This window comes from Macrobrachium nipponense, chromosome 23, assembly GCF_015104395.2.
Source record: "Macrobrachium nipponense isolate FS-2020 chromosome 23, ASM1510439v2, whole genome shotgun sequence".
Classification (NCBI taxonomy): domain Eukaryota; kingdom Metazoa; phylum Arthropoda; class Malacostraca; order Decapoda; family Palaemonidae; genus Macrobrachium; species Macrobrachium nipponense.
The window spans coordinates 1,812,746-1,828,193 of record NC_061090.1 but is presented as its reverse complement, the minus strand read 5'-3'; positions in this window follow the sequence as shown (position 1 = coordinate 1,828,193).

The following is a 15,448-nucleotide window of genomic DNA, read 5'->3' as shown; positions in this document are numbered from 1 at the left end:
TGTGATTTCCTTGGCTAATAAGTCCATTAGATATATTTTTGGCTATAAAGTGACTTCTCTTGTGTTTTTTGCAGGGAAAGTCTGTTGGCCTGTAATTTTTTCTTCTAAGAATTCTTCGAGTTTGGGATTAGGTTGTCTTTTAGTCTGGAAATTATTCGTAGGATTCATGAGATACTGGCTTTAAATACTAATTAGGATTCATGGGTTATCGATTTAAAATGCCTCGTGAATTTTAACTCAAAGTTTGCAAAAACATTTGGCAATTCTAAAAGTTATTTGCCTGGAAAGTTTGTATGCTTAGGAGAAGTTTTTCCTAAAAAGTCTGAATCTCTGGGAAGAGATGTTTACAGTTTTTTTCATTTTCCCTTTTATCTAGAAAGTGTTTGTTTGGGAGAGGATTTTGCCCAGAAAGTATGTTATATGGAAGCATTTTATTTTTTTGCCCGTTGGGTTCATTCATCAGTTTTGTTTCTTTTTGCCTAGATTTTGGGTAATAGCGAGGAATTTTTTCCTGGAAGGTGTATTGACTTGAGATGGCATATTGGATAGAAAGTGTACCATTTTGAGTTTTTTTTTCTTTGCCAAGAGAGTGTAAGTTCAGATGAATTTTTCTTGAAGGCCTGTTGATTTAGGGAGTTCTTGATTCTGCCTAAGAATTAGTATGTCAAAAAAGTAACTTTGTTATTTTGCTGAGGAGGTATTCTTGTTAGTTTGTTTCACAATGAAATTTTCATTTGTCGTCCTAAAGTTTGTTTATTTGGGAAGAAATGGTTTCTAAAAAGTGATAGTTTTGTTTTTTTCAGTAAAAAACGCTTGTTCGTACGTTCTTAAAAAAATTAACTAAGACAATGCCAGGTATAGAAAGTTTGTAGTCCAGAAAGTGTCAGGTATAGAGCGATTTTAGTCCCGAAAGTGTAAACTATGGAGGGTTTTTTAGCTCTGAAAGTGTTAGGTAGTTATGGAGAGTTTTTAGCCTTGAAAGTGTTGGTTATGGAGAGTTTTTAGCTCTGAAAGTGTTGGTTATGGAGAGTTTTTAGCTCTGAAAGTGTTGGTTATGGAGAGTTTTTAGCCCCAAAAATGTCGATCATAAAGAGTTTTTAACGAAAAAGTATCCGTTTTGGAGTTTTTTTTCCATAAAAGTTAGAATGTGTTAGTTATGGAGAGTTCTTAGTAGAAAGTGTCAGTTTTAGGCAGTTTATTATCTTTTGGCCAGAAGGCATTTCCAGAGTGAAGTTTGCCTAATGGTACTCATAAGAATAGTGGTCAAGTATTCTCTTGGCTATTTCTTATATGCAGGTGACTGCATCGTCAAGAATCATGAGTTCAGTAAATTTGAAATGAATTATTAGTGACTGGCACAGGAATGATAATAGCAATACCTTTCAGTATCATATGCAATAAATGTAAGAATCGTTTAGACTTACATTATTTTGATAAAGATATTTAACACGTGAGCTATTGTTATTGAAAATATAAGACAAAGGCAATAATTTAGGAGTACCAAGCAAATAGATAATTGAAACTTGGTTTGTCAGTACTATAATTAGCATTAGTTTATTAAAGGCAAGCATTGAGGTAAAGTGATTAATTTCAAGACAGTAATTCTCCATAAAGTTTATCCTTACCAGTACGTTTTGAAAAGGCTAAGTCCCTTATTCTGTGACACTATACCTGCCGCCTTGTAACCTAGTTCTAGAGGGCAACTTGAAATTGTGGTTTTCTTGTTCATCATTAAACAGCGATTCTGATGATTATAACAAACGGTTATTCTTGTCTTTTATTTGATAAGCAATATGCAACAACTATTCTTAACCTTGCAGCCCTATTCAGGTGATCAGTATAAAACTTCCAAAGACGTAAAAAATCGAAGCTAAAAAGTTTGAAAAGACATTCTAACGCCAAAGCACCCAATGGAATGATCTAATAAAGTCCTGAACATTCCTCACTAATCACCTGTCAATGGGGTGGATTTTTGCAAGACGTATCACAAAGAAGCTAGATATTGACCTGGTGGTCCACGTGCACGGTGAAGGACCTGCTGTCCTGCTGGGGGAGGAAGAACGGGGCAGGAGGATATTAGCTTTGCACGTCTTTAACCATTTACCCGACTCAATCACTTATTACATTGAATGGTGTCCGGTCCTATGAGACGATGTGGTTTTTTGGGGAAGGACGGGGGTTGCTTTGAGGCGCCTATGTTCCACCGAAGGGGTTTGGGTCACTTGTCTGCTTTTGGGGGGACCGTATGTGTCTTGGTTTAATTAATTGCTTTTGTTGTAATACATGACTGGAGGATAACTCATAATTTGAAATAAAGTTAATTAACTTTTATCTGGTTTATTTGTGGAATTCCTGTAAGTCTTGTTCAGAAAGACATCTGAGAATATAAATGAGAATTCATACATTGCAAATACGTTCTGTGGATGAAAATGTGATGTAAAATGAAAATAGCACCAAAGTACATATGACAAAGTTTTGAATTAAATACATTGAATTTAAAGTAATGCTAACAAGCCAAATGTAATTTGAATTGCAGCTAAATAATTAATATATCTTAAAATAGCTTAAAACACGAGAGAGCAACAAAATGTGATTTTGAAGAGGAATCAGAACTAATCAACAAAATAAGCTGTGAAGAAAGTATGATTTATCAAAGTCAATTGCTGTGTGTAATTCTGTAGCACTGCCCATTTTGCGAGTCCCGTCAAACCGACCCTCTAATCCTGGAACTTGGTGTTTTGCAAGTTCTAATTACCCAAATTACATCAGATTTTCATGGAAAAGATAGCCAGGGAAAAGCATTTAAAGGAGCGAAATCTGATGATAAATGTACTTACTATTAATGACCAATTCCAGTTTTTAAAAGTTTGACAAAATGAGGCTATTTTGGAAAATAATCAAGGAATTTGAAGTCACTCATATAGAGTATTTCTGCTTCGGATAGGGTGTCACACGAGCTCATTTTCTGACATTTTAGAATTTTGCTGATAAATTTAATATCAAAATGTCTATAATTGTGGCAAAAATGAAGTTTCAGTGTTTTTAACACAGTTATGAGCGCGACAAAGCTCCAGTTTTGAGACCAATATTGGCATTTTGATATAAAATCTGACGTCAAAACGTCGGAAGATGTCAGGTTAAGAGAATGTACTTAGTTATTTAGGCAACTCTTGTCTTGAGAAGAATTGAGTCAACTCTCTACATAAATATCCCTGCAAATAAGGATTAATAACAGTATCAATTATTATTTGCAAGTAAATTGTCCTCTACGACTCGAAGTGAAGAATTCTGTCAGGCACAAAATAAATGTCTGAGTGCTCGGGATATTTTAATCTTAATTGACTTTCTCGTATTGTTTGCTAATAGACCCATTTTGTAGTTAAGACGTCAAAGAAACTCTTCCTGTATCGAAATCTCAACGAAAACGAAAGCAGAGTGTCAGAGTGTATGTTTACAACCTGTAGATTTCCTTCTGAGTTGTTCATATCGGAACAGGAATTTGGATTGTTTGGCCATTAGGCTTCGTAATGAAATTCTAGCGTTGAATGTCCACGGCCACGGGGTTTTCACGCCATGTTTAATTAGACAAAGTATGAATTCACAGCCTTTAAAAGTTGAACGTAAGCTAAGGGTTGACTCCGTCTTAACTTGATCATATCCGTCTTGGGCTCTCTGTACTTAGACTCTTTGACATATGAGTCTATAACCTTCCTCATTAGTGGCACAGCAAAATATACATCTGGGAAGGCGCAAGGCTTCCCCATCTCAGCCAATCAGCTGTCAGCTTACAAAACAACCCTTTGAGCCGGCTTCAAAGTTTGGTAACTAAAGGCCTGTCCACACGAGCGGTCCTACTCGGCGTGCTATGGGGTTCACGGGCAAATTCTGGCGGGCTCACCCATGAATGTTGTCCACACGGGTGAGGCGATGGAGAGGAGGGTGTGCCCGACGATGCCAGTAGTGTGTTCAGTGCGGTACGATAAACATGGTGATTACAGCAAAGAAGAAGATAGCGTAGCATGATAATTGCTTTGTGTGTGATGAAAAAGGAGAAAAAGAAGAGAATGTGGTGCAAAGAATGGCTCAGTAGAAGAAATGTATATGGTTAACATACGTCTGCCAGGGTCGAAGTAAAAGCCATCGAGCACCACCGTGGTGATTTTGCTACAAGACTCATCGGGCAATTTGACGGTTTGCCCGTCAAGTGTGCCCGTTAGAGGGGAAGTCCGCCGATCAGGCCCGATCGTGTGGACAGGCCTTTACTGGCTGTAGCTATACCTCCTGCTGGGGGGATTCCCTCCTTCGGAGCATTGCAGTGCTGGCTCCAAGGGGGAAAAATTATCATGGTTTTATTTTGATTAAGAGTAACCTCCCCTAAAAATGAAATTTTGTTTTGGATTTTAATAAAAGACTGTCCGGTTACTTGGTAGTTTTTATTTCTCTATATTCTGATACAAGAATTGCTTCATCTAAACGTCACAGCGTTTGGCTCTACATTTTTGTGAATGGTATAATTACGTCATCAAATATATTCACTCATTCCCTTCTACAGAGCCAGTTCTCGTTGATGACGTCATTGAATTTATGCTAGCCTTTTCTTGACTCATTCTATGGACCATTATATTTCTAAGTTTAATATGATTAAAAAAATTTATATCCGTAAATTTCATGCGATTTAAAAAAATTATATATACTCTTAAGTTTTTGATAAGGCCTAGTTTGTGTTCAAATGGGCACTGCAATTGTTTAGTTTTAGCCCTAATTTCAACACACTAAACTTGACTAAAAGTCTCCCGTTAGCTCCCAGTGCTTTCCTTCTAGCCATACTTTCTTAGCGCTGTTGAGATCAAGTCACATCAACCCTTCATTTCAAACACTTTTATGAACCACCTTGAAAATTCATTCGACTTTTGTATGGCTTATACCACGTCTTTGAAATGTTATTATGAGGCGGAGAGAGAGAGAGAGAGAGAGAGAGAGAGACGAGGGAGAAAGAGGGAAAGGGGCGGAGAGGGGAGAGAGAGAGAGAGAGAGAGAGAGAGAGAGATTTTAAGGATTATGATGTCTCAGACCTATTCGTCTATCATAGGAGACATCATGTGCTCACTTATCTCTGGAAGCAGGTTTTACTATTCATCCACAGTGTTCTTATGATTTTGGCTAGCTTTCTTTAAACTCATCCACACTGTTGCTGTTTACAACATCTGGTGGCTGTTTGTTCCATGTGTCACGCATCTTGTATGTCAAGTGCCCACAATAAGATGTGGTGTATCTCTTCAGTTCTACTATCCATTATTTCTTGCCTGTCTTCGGCTAACGTGAATTGGTTACCGTCTACTTTTGTTATGCCTTTCAGTATTTTGAATGTGTTAAGTTATTCTCGCAATTGTCGTGCTTTTAAGTCCTAGGCTCTTTAGTCGTCTTTGGTAACCTATTTGCCTGATGGCTGGAATTAAGTTTCTGGCTCTTGCTTGTACCTCTTCTAATCTATTTATGTCCTTGGTGTTGATGACCAAAACTGTACTGCATATTCAAGATGAGGTCTAACTAATGAAGTGTACATGTGCAGAACGGTTTCTTTGTTTCTGTATTTGAACTGCCTCTTTATGTATCCCATTAGTTTCTGTGCCTTCTTTTCATCTTTTATGCACCATTTTGTGGATTTTAAGTCCTCGATAATAACAACTCCAAGGTTTTCTTCTTGTTCTACACTATTTATGCCATTCTCAAGTGACATGTATTTGGCATGAGGGTAGTTTGTTCAAATTTGTAACACTTCACATTTCTTCAACATTCCACTCTCTCTGGGTCTTCCGCATCTACACCTAGATCTGCAAATCTGGCTATCCTTCTAGTTAAGCTACATCAATGTTATTAATACAAATAAAAAAAAATAGGGATTAGGAGCTGGACTGAATCTCTACCAAAACAAGTGGAAAACATCAGAAAGGTGTGGCGTTTGGAAACCTCAGAAATAACTTGCAGATAGGCAAGTTGCATGGGACATGAAAATGAAAATCTTGCCGACTTAAAAACTTGTTCTGTTGTTGAGACTGAGACTGAATAAGCAAAGTTAAATGAAAAATATCCATGGGTAACGCAACTCAAGAGAATAGCCAACGAAAAAGTCACCAGTCAAAACTGAACCTTTAAGATATTCTGACTTTCTTGAATGACAAAGAGCCGCAGGAAAAGGAGTTTTAACTACTTGATTTTTATAACTGCAAGATTTTTAAGGAAGTTCAAGAAAAGGAGACCAACCTGGAAGTGAAAAAAGAAGAGGTGTAAACAAAGGCATAATTAACAAGCAGTTTAACCAGACCAAAGATTAAACATTCTCAATTCTCACAGGGTTGGTCTGAAGAGTTTATTCTTAAGTACATTATCTCTTGTACGGTAATTCCTTAGAAATTTAACAACAGGATGAATAGAGAATTTCTTTTAAGGGTTTGTTTACAATGCTTGATATACATTTCGAATGTCTAACTGGAGGTGCTGTTATGCATAGAGGGACTGGGTCACAAAGGTTATCTATCATATGAAGGTCAAATAAGTGGAACCAGTTGTAAGACAGAACATACATCACTCCAATATGGTTTTGGTTTTGGAATAAACCCCACAAACTAACAGTTGCTTTAATTTGTTATAAATCCACTATTATGTTATCCACGCCATACAAGGTTCCAAACCTGCAAGACAGCAGAAGACAAAAGCAAGAAACCTGCTGTTCTGTAAATCCTCCAGATAATTAACTCATTAATACAGATGATTGAATGAATGCAATATAAAGTTCAGGCCAAAAGCCATACACAGGGATCTATAAGGTCATTCAGTGCTGAAAGGGAAATTGAGATGAAAAAGGTTTTAGAGGTGTAATAAGAGGAAAACCTCGCAGTTGTACTATGAAACAAATGTTAGAAGGTGGAAAGTAAGATGGAAGAAAGAATATGAACGGAGGTACAGTAAAAGGAACAAAAGGGGTTGCGCCTGGGTCAAGCTCCCTGCCAAGGACCAGCACAGGGAACATCATCAAGACCATGGATGATCACAGCAGGAAACCAACTCGACTCGGAGACAAAACACCAGAAGAACTGGAAAAAGAATGTTGCTTATTTCAGGATCTGAAAGGAACAAAAGGGAAGTTGATCAAGTAGTCCCTCTGGTAACAGAGCTCGCCTGTTCTTGATGAACAAGCAATTGCAGGACAGACCTGATATAATTAACTAGCTGAGAGAACCGGAATGAGTTGAGCATCATTCATTTCGCAAGAGAACAATGCCTTTTAAACACAATATCTGATTTCTTTCCTCACTTCATTGGTAATCTGCCCACAATAAGCTCGGATATTCCAGTAATGGTATTTACTTGTCCTGTCCTGACAAAGTGAAGACATATATATACGTATATATATATATATATATATATATATATATATATATATATATATATATATATATATATATATATATATATATATATCCCTATAATTTTGGATTCTCATAACAAAAGATATATAAAGGAGGAGGCGAACGATGTATCTACACTTTTCAATTCTAGAGCACAGCCACAACACTGACCGCTTGTGAGCAGCTACTCATGTTAAGGTAGAATTGTCGAAGAGGGATATAGGGAGAAAATCATAGGTACTTTCCTAGTGAGGCATACATGGAAACCTGGTAACTAGCTCCTCGAGTCATGAAGCCCACTACCTTTCCAGTAATGCGTACCCCACTCATGACAGCAGAGCAATTGCCAATCAACTGAGACAAGGTCAACACTGATGTAAAAATAAATATACCTCATGATGAGGACCTATAAACATGCTGGACTTTGCACGCAAAAGTCAGCTACTGTGGCCTAGTATTTTCTTTCTTCCTCATACAGTAAATTATAGTGTCTATAAAGTAAAATAACACACAAATAAGTGTAAGTTAAAGTAATGAGCTATGATTAAAAAAAATACTAAACAAAAACAGCATTTTAACAGGGAAGTTAATAAATTTACTGCTTCCCAAAGAACTAATGTTAAAATCTCAAACACAAACGTCAAGGACACTTTTTTGAATTGCAATTAAGAAATGAAAAATAAACTACGTCATTAAATTCTTCCTTTAACTACAAAAGAAAACGCAAAACTGGAGCCAAGATTAGTGCACCATACTGTTACAAATCAAAATACTGAAATGAAAAATATGGTTCTAAAATTACAATTACTCAAAATCCTAAAATTACAATGGGTAATTTTTTTTTTAATGTTCAGTCACAAAAATTAAGGTCAAGCACCTTGACAATTCTTATGTAAAATATTTCATCAAGACCACAGTCTCTAATTGCTCGAGCCTCACATGCTTGTCTAAAAGCACTTCTTAAATTATTACAGCCTGTATTACTATGAGGTAGATTAGGCAAACAGCCAAGACAAAACATATTAAACACACAGGGCTGACTTGAATAGTTTGTTTTTAACAGCAAAATTCTGATTTTATGTAATGAACTGTAACTGTTTAAACATGTATAAATGGTTATTTAAAAATCTGAGGATTCTGACAAAATTATGAATTTAAGATTCTCACAAAACATAATCAGAATTAACAGGGAATTGAAGGTTTACAGATGAGGTCCATTTGTCTATTTTATTTTGAGAATATTAGAAGACTGCACAATGTGGAATAAATGTCTCTAAGAAAATTTGATATTGAACGACGCCAAATTGAAAATTAAAACGCACAACGCAAAGTTGCATTGTAATTGTTGGTGTCCTATGGGAGTATATATTTATATATTAAAATATATATATATATATTTTATATTAATATATATTATAATTATATTTTTTATATTAATTTAATTATAGATAATATATATATCATATATATATATATATATATATATATATATATATATATATATATATATATATATATATATATTATATATAGTATATATATAACAGTTACTGTTGTCAGCCAAGAAATAGCAAGACACCAAAAGAACTAATTACCTGAGCAATCTCAAACATTCGAGGGATCACGGAAAGTAAGAAACTTCAAATTCTGGAGAGGAGGAGGCAGATGAGGATAGCAAAACCTGTAGGAAGAGGAGAGAGGTCAAGAGGTAGGTGGCTAGGAAAAGATGATGTTGTACCAGCTAAGAAAACAGAGAACGAACATGTCTGGAGCAACACAGCAGTAAGGAAAACAAATATGAGACGTGAAAGAGGAAAAAGTAGAATAAAATGACTAGGTAGAACAGTAAAGGCGGTGCTTTGACGGTCTTTTAGATAGGAGAAAGAACACGAACTGGAGAACGATGACAGGACAGGGGGATTAACACTGAATCCAACATTTGAGGAGGTTACGAGAATCCTCCTAATGTAATTAAAACAGCAATTGAATTAATCATTAAGAGACTGATAAAAAGTTAATGGAAACAAAGTCCTATTCAAAATGAGCGATCATTACAAGCCTTTGTAATAATTTTGAAAGGCCATTAAGTAGCAGGATAGAATGTCTTACATGAAAGACATATTGGAAATAACATATAAATACTAACACATACATAACCAGATGCATATACATTACAATATATACGTAAATATAAACAAAAGTCAGTCACAAGGGGAATAGTGCAAGGTACTTTAAGGCAGTATTATATAAGAGATGAGACCAGAAGAATAAGAGAGAATTGTGCGTAAATATTAAGGCAACTCATTAGAATGAGCAAAATAGAAGAAGAGGAGAAGGAGGTGGAAGACTGCTGAAACACAGCATTCTAAAGTAAGTGTGATGTGGTGGAAGAAGTTAAGTTGCACGCTAGTGCTTACAAAGACAAGGTTACAAGAAGGACGTACTGAGTAAGTGTTGGAACCTTATCATTTATGTCGGAACTTACGTGACTATAGTGGCAGAAGCATCCAGAGAATTAGAGGTGAATATTGGCGCCTATCACAGATCAGCACAGCGTCCATCGCCATTACTCACAGTCAAAGAGGAAGTTACAGAGTAATGACGAAAGGAGGTCTCTAAGATGTCCTGAGGAATGAACATCTAATTTTACGATGATGGGAGAGGAAGCTAAGGGTAAGGCATTTATAGGATACACAAACTAATGCTCTTAGAATTGACCTGACTCCAGAAGGAGGTAATATTGGAGCTCCAGAAATAAATAGATAGTACTAAAGATTCTCCTTAGTATCCCTATATGGTGCACTGCTCTCTGTCTATTTTCCCTTAGACTTCTAACTTCTATAACTGTATTTCCTTTTATTTGTAATTTTTATTCAAAACAAATGAAACTAGTCCAATGGGTCTAGCAGGTGAACAGTACCCGTGTACGTGCTTGTTGTTTGTAAGCGATGTCTTAAAAATGCCCACTTGGAAACTTGCATAACTTGAAGGTAGCTGATGACGAGTATGACAGCATATTTTGGTCTTCTAGTAACCTGTAATGGAATAAGTATAAATTCAGCGTTATGATTTGGGCACTTTTTCATATGACAAAATAATGCAGTAACCTAAAATACCCTGGCCTTAGTAAAAAATTTTATGGCCAGAACATTATTTATTTTAGTTATGTATTTGAATACAAAATACCATAGCCAGAATTATCCGTGCATATATAATAGCATACAGACATCTCTAAAACCAAAGATGGATGAGTTGGAAATAACTCCATTGATAGAACACACAAATCTCTTTTTATTATCTTCTAAGTACTCAAAATGGAGCGGTCGGCTAATTGCTTCAGTGAAAAAGAGAATTACATAATGTTCTTTTATCGAATGCGTGACTACACAGGCCACAAAGAGAGAGGAGCCTTGAGATATCTTTATTTTCAGTCTGATTTTGGTGTAAAATACCTGTAGGGTTCATAGGCCTAGTGGTGCATGGTACTGTACTCTTGCATTTTCTTCCTAACAGAAAATGCCCATGAATGTTACATCACATTTCTAATAGTTACAAAAATATATACAGACATTTAACCACATTACTTCATAACGATTCGATACAAGACCGTGTTTTATTTTCAATTGCAGATGAATTGTGCAGTTTAGCCATGGTCGACAATAAAAATTCATTACCTTTCGTAGAACCATAAAGAATTTCCTACCCGTTAGCACTGATACAGCAACCAAGAGCATAAATGGAACAGACAAATGAAAGGCAATGCTAAAAGGTGTGCTGTGTCATCAAAGTATTTGGCAATATCTAATGCTGCTGCTGATTCTAAATTTCTCTAAAAAGTGCTAAAGGGTAACCTTAATGCTGTATAGTATCATTTGATGATCTTGTCTGCAGCAGTTAGTTACCCCAAGTCCCAAACATTTCATTACACAGTGGTTTGAGGTACTGTAAGTGTACTATATAGTTAGCACGATCAGTGTATCTTTTAGTATAGCACCTGAGCACACCGTTACAAGAACTTCAGTTTATTATCGTGGAAGGCTGCGACCACGAATTACAGCAAACTCCAATGTTTGAGAACATGGCTAAGATGTGACCAAATAACACGAGGGCACTAAACGCAACGACTTTCTTAACATGACCATCAGAAATAAAATCCTGAATAATTACATTCACAAAAAGCCAAATAACTGAAATTGTATAATGTATATCGTATACTGTAGTTCATTCTCAGGAACAAAAAGCTTGTCCCTTGTAAGGATTAAAAGTAACAACGGTTTGGAAACATTATCCAGCAAAAGACCAGATATGACAAGTCTAGACTTGGAATGCAATTACTCTCTTCTATTGGTCACCTTCTAGTTATAACTACAGTTATCCCACCAAATTTGCAGAGGTTAGGTAAGCCAGACCCCTCAAATTTGAAAACTCACCCATAAATAAAGGTACCAAAAGGACCGGGGGATTCAACCAGCTATTACAGGCTTTATAGTAGGCTACTAGCAACTCATGGTTTTGATGCTTGTAAACTAAATTCAGAACGATTTGGATTAAGAAGCAATAGTTTTCATCAACTAATATACAAGGTCACAATACATGGTCAAAATAGTCAGGCATAAATCCCTTAATACCAGCGCCAAGCCAAAAACACAGTTTAATTTCCAAAGTCAGAAGTTTATGAAGTGGCTCCTTAGCCATCTTTTTCGATATTTATACTACACTTACCAACATTCATCTGCACCGCTTTGCTATTTAGTATTATGAACAGGTGTACAGTTTGGCTTTTAAAAATGCATACTCAAAACATCTTTCCATTTGGCAAAAAAAAATGCTTTAAAAGACAGGTTTTCCTTTTATCAAAGGATTTTAAGAAGGCCATGCCATTTTGAGAGCCAGTTAGTCTGATAAAGCAAAGTATCTGATTATACAGTTAATCTACCATTTGTATAAAAATGTGACACCATATTGCATCCAAAATTCTTCTCTGAGAAAAGTGTTCACAAAGGAATTACTTCAATACCACATAACAAATAAAAACTACATGATTGAACTGTACTCCTTCCCTAGTCATCTGTCCACAAGTTACAGACTTCTTCCTTAGTAGTCTGCACCACAAACATACAAACATTTACCTGGGATTTAAGCAAATACTGTAAGATTGAACTCACTGATGACATCTTGAAGACTCTGGAAATAGGGTTCGTAGATGGAGGGGAGGCATGCTTGAATCAACACCAAAGAGCGACAACTTGAGGGTAGGTATGTCTGCAAAAAAAAAAAAAAAAAAAAAAAAGAAACTTTCAGTCGCCTTTAATTGAAATGCAACGCAACACCTATACCCTCTTTGTTACTTCTTCACCTGTGGTTTAACGTAATACTACTCAACTTACAAATTCCTTCTCCAAACGAGCATATACAAATACTTATAAATGCGTCACACACACACACACACACACACACACACACACACACACACACACAGAGGAGTAAAATTAAGGTATATCCGAGGAAAACAATAAAACTTTAGTGATGAAGTAAGTACTTTATCGAAAAATAGCTTCAAATTAAAATTAAACCTCTTATGATGTGTCCAAACAAAGTACCGTAAGCATAGTGAGAGGAAGAAGTGTTTTGGTACTATGGCACACAATAGTTCGTTCCCTCCGCTGATCCAGAGCGAACACGAATCCACGACTATGAAACCCCGAAGCAGTTGAACAAGTAAATAATTAAGCACCCAACAGATGTCGCACCGTCAGGACAAGGAAGGAGGAGTGGGAAGCAGGTATTTTTCTTGAACAAAGAATAAAGTCTCCATAATCTAATATCGTTAATTAATTAAGGTGGTGAGTGTGAAGATTTTGTTGTTGACGATACTGGGTTTGAGTGTAAAATGTGCAGTTAAGGAAATATGTGAAATAAATAAGATAAAAGCTCTTAGGAAGTCAGTAATAATTTTTTTTAATATTTCGTATAGATTATCGTATCTTATCAACTGACACGACTGTTCACAAGATCGATACAAATCTTTCACCAACAGTGTTATTGGTGTTGCTCTGTAATCTGCAAGACACCCCTTATAAAAAAAAAACTAACATCTATAGCAGCAAATTAGCAAAATTTTCAGTTCACTTATGACTTACTGATTATATATATATATATATATATATAATATATATATATATATATATATATATATATATATATATATATAATATACATACATACATATATATATATATACATACATACAATATATATATATATAATATATATATATATATATATATATATATATATATATATATATATATATATATATATATATATATATATATATATATATATATATATGTGTGTGTGCTTGTGTGTGTGTGAGTGTATGAAGCTAAAAGGCATAAAAACATATATATATATATATATATATATATATATATATATATATATATATATATATATATATATATATATATATATATATATATAGTATATATATATATAGTGTGTGTGTGTGTGTATGAAGCTAAAAGGCCCATAAAACACTATATTAACGTTGCAACCACATATTTCGGGTACTTCCTTCTGTGCTCCTGATCACTAGTAAAAAATGGACATAGTATGTCTTACAAGATTATATATACAAAAACATAAGTAGGTGTGTGTGGCAGTCTCTGTTGGTGACACAGGTAAGGTGGAAATTAAACTATTCCCTGGATATTTTTGGCCTCATTAACTCCCGTCTCGCGGCTCGTCCTCTTAGCATTGACAAAACGATAAAACTAATCAACCTCTGTGTAACTAACAAGGTGTTCTCTTTCAATGCTAATTTTTATAAACGTAGGTTGTAGCATGGGCAGTCCCCTATTCCCCCTTCAAGCAAAACTACACATGGAATATTTCGAAACAGAAATTTTGTCCTCTATCAAATCCCGCAACATGGTCTGGCTTAGATACGTAGATGATATTTTTACTTACTGGGATGATAGCTGGGGAGATTTCAATGCATTTTTCAATCTACTAAATTCGCCAGTTCCGACTATAAAATTTAAAACATAATGGGAAAAGGACGGGAAATTGCCGTTCCTGGACGTACTAATCATAAGAGAGCAGAATAGATATGCATTCACTGAACACAGGAAACCAACCTTTCGTTGTTTCATATATTCATTTCCTAAGTTACCACGATGTATCCGTAAATACCATGGTCGGGTGCAACCCATTCCTCGGTCGCCTTAGAATGATTTCAAATGGGTACGTAGATAAAGAATTCAACACGATCCGCCAACACCTAATGCAACTGCTTTACCTACCATACACTATCGAGAAGGCTATAAATAAAGCGAATACAATATACTATAGAGGTCCCACTCCCAATAGACAAATAGACTTTAGCAATAAATTGAAAACTCCATACGATGAAAGCATTCAAAAAGCCACAGAACACCTCAGGTCTAATAATCCTTTTATTTTCCATTATCCCAAATCCATCGGGAGTTCGCTCATTAACGTATACCTAAATAAAAGAGAAGAAGAAGCCGGGGTTTACAAGACACGTGTAGCAATTGTAATGAGATTTACGTTGGGGAAACCGGTAGATCCATCTCGCAAAGTTTAGCAGAACACAAAAGATCAGGGCGATATGCAACAGAGAACTCGGGGATTTTCCTATATTTTAGGGACAAAGGCCACACTAAGAAATGGAGTGGGGCGGAGCTGATTTTTAAAAGTAGCTGTCCGTACAAAAGGAAAATGCTGGAATCTGCTATCATCAATCAAACCAACAATATGAACCTGTCAGGAGGACACTGGAAATCGGATGACATCGACAAACTAATCCTTAGGCCGCTCCTATAGCAGGTGTCCAAGAACGTCCGACCACTGGACGAGTCGCCAGACGGGAGTTAATGAGGCCAGAAATCACCATGGAATAGTTTAATTTCCACCCATTCTGGGTCACCAATAGAGATTTACTGCCACACTACATATGTTTTTGTATATATACTCCTGTAAGACCTCCTATGTCCATATTTTAACAGTGATCAGGA